Source organism: Euprymna scolopes, chromosome 6 (genome assembly GCF_053919585.1).
Source record: "Euprymna scolopes isolate OS-2025 chromosome 6, ASM5391958v1, whole genome shotgun sequence".
Taxonomy (NCBI): domain Eukaryota; kingdom Metazoa; phylum Mollusca; class Cephalopoda; order Sepiida; family Sepiolidae; genus Euprymna; species Euprymna scolopes.
The window spans coordinates 123,072,048-123,078,047 of record NC_136487.1 but is presented as its reverse complement, the minus strand read 5'-3'; positions in this window follow the sequence as shown (position 1 = coordinate 123,078,047).

Here is a 6,000-nt window from a genome sequence, read left to right as displayed (position 1 = left end):
AATAGAGTTTATGTAAGAATTTTTTAAAGATATCCATGCAATAGAGTTTATGTAAGAATTTTTTTACGATATCAATGCAATAGAGTTTATGTAAGAATTTTTTTACGATATCAATGCAATAGAGTTTATGTAAGAATTTTTTTTACGATATCAATGCAATAGAGTTTATGTAAGAATTTTTTTACGATATCAATGCAAAAGAGTTTATGTAAGAATTTTTTTACGATATCAATGCAATAGAGTTTATGTAAGAATTTTTTACGATATTAATGCAATAGAGTTTATGTAAGAATTTTTTTACAATATCAATGCAATAGAGTTTATGTAAGAATTTTTTTACGATATCAATGCAATAGAGTTTATATAAGAATTTTTTTACGATATCAATGCAATAGAGTTTATGTAAGAATTTTTTACGATATAAATGCAATAGAGTTTATGTAAGACTTTTTTTACGATATCAATGCAATAGAGTTTATGTAAGAATTTTTTACGATATTAATGCAATAGAGTTTATGTAAGAATTTTTTTACGATATCAATGTAATAGAGTTTATGTAAGAATTTTTTACGGTATCAATGCAATAGAGTTTATGTAAGAATTTTTTTACGATATCAATGCAATAGAGTTTATGTAAGAATTTTTTTTACGATATCAATGCAATAGAGTTTATGTAAGAATTTTTTTACGATATCAATGCAATAGAGTTTATGTACGAATTTATTTACGATATCAATGCAATAGAGTTTATGTAAGAATTTTTTTACGATATCAATGCAATAGAGTTTATGTAAGGATTTTTTAAAGATATCAATGCAATAGAGTTTATGTAAGAATTTTTTACGATATCAATGCAATAGAGTTTATGTAAGAATTTTTTTACAATATCAATGCAATAGAGTTTATGTAAGAATTTTTTACGATATCAATGCAATAGAGTTTATGTAAGAATTTTTTTGCAGTATCAATGCAATAGAGTTTATGTAAGAATTTTTTTACGATATCAATGCAATAGAGTTTATGTAAGAATTTTTTTACGATATCAATGCAATAGAGTTTATGTAAGAATTTTTTTACGATATTAATGCAATAGAGTTTATGTAAGAATTTTTTTACGATATCAATACAATAGAGTTTATGCAATAATTTTTTAAAGATATCAATGCAATAGAGTTTATGTAAGAATTTTTTTACGATATCAATGCAATAGAGTTTATGTAAGAATTTTTAAAGATATCCATGCAATAGAGTTTATGTAAGAATTTTTTTACGATATCAATGCAATAGAGTTTATGTAAGAATTTTTTTTTACGATATCAATGCAATAGAGTTTATGTAAGAATTTTTTTACGATATCAATGCAAAAGAGTTTATGTAAGAATTTTTTTACGATATCAATGCAATAGAGTTTATGTAAGAATTTTTTACGATATTAATGCAATAGAGTTTATATAAGAATTTTTTTACGATATCAATGCAATAGAGTTTATGTAAGAATTTTTTACGATATAAATGCAATAGAGTTTATGTAAGACTTTTTTTACGATATCAATGCAATAGAGTTTATGTAAGAATTTTTTACGATATTAATGCAATAGAGTTTATGTAAGAATTTTTTACGATATCAATGTAATAGAGTTTATGTAAGAATTTTTTTACGGTATCAATGCCATAGAGTTTATGTAAGAATTTTTTTACGATATCAATGCAATAGAGTTTATGTAAGAATTTTTTTTACGATATCAATGCAATAGAGTTTATGGAAGAATTTTTTTACGATATCAATGCAATAGAGTTTATGTAAGAATTTTTTTACGATATCAATGCAATAGAGTTTATGTAAGAATTTTTTTACGATATCAATGCAATAGAGTTTATGTAAGGATTTTTTAAAGATATCAATGCAATAGAGTTTATGTAAGAATTTTTTACGATATCAATGCAATAGAGTTTATGTAAGAATTTTTTTACGATATCAATGCAATAGAGTTTATGTAAGGATGTTTTAAAGATATCAATGCAATAGAGTTTATGTAAGAATTTTTTTACGATATTAATGCAATAGAGTTTATGTAAGAATTTTTTTACGATATCAATGCAATAGAGTTTATGTAAGGATTTTTTAAAGATATCAATGCAATAGAGTTTATGTAAGGATTTTTTAAAGATATCAATGCAATAGAGTTTATGTAAGAATTTTTTTACGATATCAATGCAATAGAGTTTATGTAAGAATTTTTTTACGATATCAATGCAATAGAGTTTATGTAAGAATTTTTTACGATATCAATGCAATAGAGTTTATGTAAGAATTTTTTTACGATATCAATGCAATAGAGTTTATGTAAGAATTTTTTAAAGATATCAATGCAATAGAGTTTATGTAAGGATATTTTGAAGATATCAATGCAATAGAGTTTATGTAAGAATTTTTTTACGATATCAATGCAATAGAGTTTATGTAAGGTTTTTTTAAAGATATCAATGCAATAGAGTTTATGTAAGGATATTTTGAAGATATCAATGCAATAGAGTTTATGTAAGAATTTTTTTACGATATTAATGCAATAGAGTTTATGTAAGGATTTTTTAAAGATATCAATGCAATAGAGTTTATGTAAGGATTTTTTAAAGATATCAATGCAATAGAGTTTATGTAAGAATTTTTTTACGATATCAATGCAATAGAGTTTATGTAAGAATTTTTTTACGATATCAATGCAATAGAGTTTATGTAAGGATATTTTGAAGATATCAATGCAATAGAGTTTATGTAAGAATTTTTTTACGATATCAATGCAATAGAGTTTATGTAAGAATTTTTTTAAAGATATCAATGCAATTTCTGTTTCCGTAAGAATTATTTACGCTTAAGCGGAAATCACTTTACCTATCACACACACGTTGCAACTTTGTGTTGAAGTGAATGCCCTAATGATGGAGCTCTAAATAGAGCTGAAAGAGAGAAACATACCAAATACCGACGTCTCATGTGTGATGTTAAAAAAAAATGGAATCTTAGAAAGATATCAATCATACCAGTTATTATAGATGTCATAGGGCTTATGAAACCTAACTATTATTCGTGGTGAACCAAGTGCAAAAGAGATCCAGACAGTTAGCACTTAAGGATACTAAAAAGAGATTTCAGTTGGTTTCAATAAAAAGCAGGGCAATGTTGGCAGCTAGTTTGGCTGTCCCATGTCCAGCGTTGCAATCTTCAAAGGAAGAAAATTAAAAAGGACACATACATACATGATGATGATGATGATTGCAACGTCTTGTCAGACGAGTGCCACTCCCTCAGACATTAAAAATCCAGGAGCCCAAATGTCTGAGGGAATATCTATACAAATATGATGTTACAGAGTCTTAGCTTTGTACGACAGCTAAGTCTCTCTCTCTCGGTTCAAAATGTTGAGATCCAGCAACAAGCAAGAGCAAGATAGCCAGCAAAAAATTAAACTGCAGACCAGCTTAGTGCGGGTACTGGTCTTCCGCTTTATGGTTTTTTAAATCAGATTTGCTTCTCCTAGAAAGGTTGCCTTCACCACGGCTTACATACATACATACATACATACATACATACATACATACTTAAATGATGAAAACAAAAATGAAATAAATAATAAATTGCATTATCTAATAACCATCAATATTTCTAACAAGAAATTATAAAACCAACAGAAAGTTCTTTGATATGATAGAGGCGCATTCAAAATGAATGTTTCTGTTTAGAGCACAATTGAACCATGATACTTGACTTTTGCATTTTAAAATTTTATTAAAGCCATTATATAATTTAAAAAAAACAAAATCAATTGTAGATTCTCTACAGTGCAATATAGACAACAATGTATTGTGGAATAGTCACTGCAAGGAGGGATGTAAATTTTCCTCTATTTTCGTCATGGTGGATATCCGACTAGAGCAGGCAATCAGTCGATTTTATTGAAAAAATTGGCAATTTCACCGAATTTGATGACAATAAAAGTATTGAAGGTTTGGAATATTCGTTGAACTTAATTCAACCCCGGGCAACGTCAGGTTTCCCTGCTTGTATGTGGGTGACTATATTCAGTACTGTTACGTTGTATCACAACTCGTCAGTTCTGCTAGACTGGTACCTTTCCCTAATCAAGAACTGTATCTAAAACCATCGTGTTGATAGTCTGCAGTTCGACCCATCGATCCTCGGATCCGCGCCCGCAAATAACCTAAACAAATGTCCATTTCAAACAAACATTTGTCCGCTACTTTTGTAGTGCTCACAATGCTTGTATTTTTATTTACAAACAGCGAACCTCGCATTTTACAGCTAAAAAGTAGCGGGTGAGATTATTTACGACGGTACTCTACCCAAAGAGGGGAGCTTGAAATATATGAAGTCATCCATATACAGTACTGTTTCGTTGTATCACCTCACAATATATATATATATATATATATATATATATATATATATATATATATAATAAATTCAATCAACATTCAACCTTTTTTTCTCTCTTCTTCACTCACTTTTCTTAATTACACTTTGTCTCGGCAGCCGAGTTTAACGGATATCTTATTTTTCTTTTAATAATGTTATTGGAATTCTTTCCCATTTTTCCTTGTACCTATACCTATTTTTGAATTATTCCTCGGATTTCGGTCTTTTGGATTATTTTGGACCATCTTCCAATTACTCGATTTCCTTGGATTTTACTTGTGCGAATGGTAATTTAACTAACTTTCTTGGATTTACATTTTTGGATTTTACCGTCATTGGATACTTTACACTTCACCAGACTATCCATTCACGTGAAATCACCTTTTTTCTCCTTATTCCCTCTACTTCACATTTTTGTTATCAAGTAAGATCTTTGACTTACTTGTTGTCTCACCAAATACTTTTACATGCAAAATCCGATCCCGCATTTTGCTAATTCCTACCCTCTGATGAGAAGGAAAATATTTCTTCGAAACTCCGCAGATTAAGGATTATCCACTTATTTAGTGTTTCCTTTTCAAATTAAGTATGTTTTTAACTCTTTTTCAAAGTGTTTTTAACATGTTTTATTAACTATTTGCTCTTATATATACATACATGTATATATATATATATATATATATATATATATATATATATATATGAAAATGTATAAAAAAGAATACGAAAAGTATAAAAGCTTATAGCTTTTCTTTATTCGTTTTCAATTGGTGACGGGACAAAATAATATTATGAAAAGAAATGTAAAAAAATGTTTTACAAGTACATGATTTTCGACCGATCCTTCAGTCTTCATCAGTATAGTGAAAGTGATGAGCATACACGGGGAAAAGGGGAAAGGAAAGGGAAGAAGGAGGAGGAGTTATAGCCAATGAGAAGGTGCCACGTCAGTTTTAAATACATATATATATATATATATATATATATATAAGTACGCACATACACACAGTACATATACACATAAAAAAGAAAAATTAAACAGTAAATAAAAAAACTTTAACTGTCGAATATTTTGAATTCAAACGATATTATTTATTCCAACATAGAACAAGAATTCACAGGATATAAGACGTTATGACGAGGGAAGCTATGGATTCATTTATATATATACTAGCAAAAGTACTAGTCGTTGACTGGATTAAAAATCATAATAAATGGTCTCTGATTTATGAAAGTATGATAGGTTATGAAAAGGAGGGGTTGTAAAGAGATAGCTTCGAATTTGGGGGTATCAAAACCAAAGCAAAATATGAGGAAAGTAAAAATAAAATAGATAAACCCCAGAATTTATTATATCATGCCTGTTCCCACCGAAACACTTATCAGAATATGTTATGGATCTATATTAAAAAACCTTATTAAACTTTGTGACATATTTCTATTCTATGCGGTCAGGCGCGAACGAACACCCCATAATTTTATTATTCCATATTTTTTCAAACTGAAACATAATTATCAAAGTATACTTACGCAGATAGATATGAAAAGTCTTTATTAAAGTTTGTGCC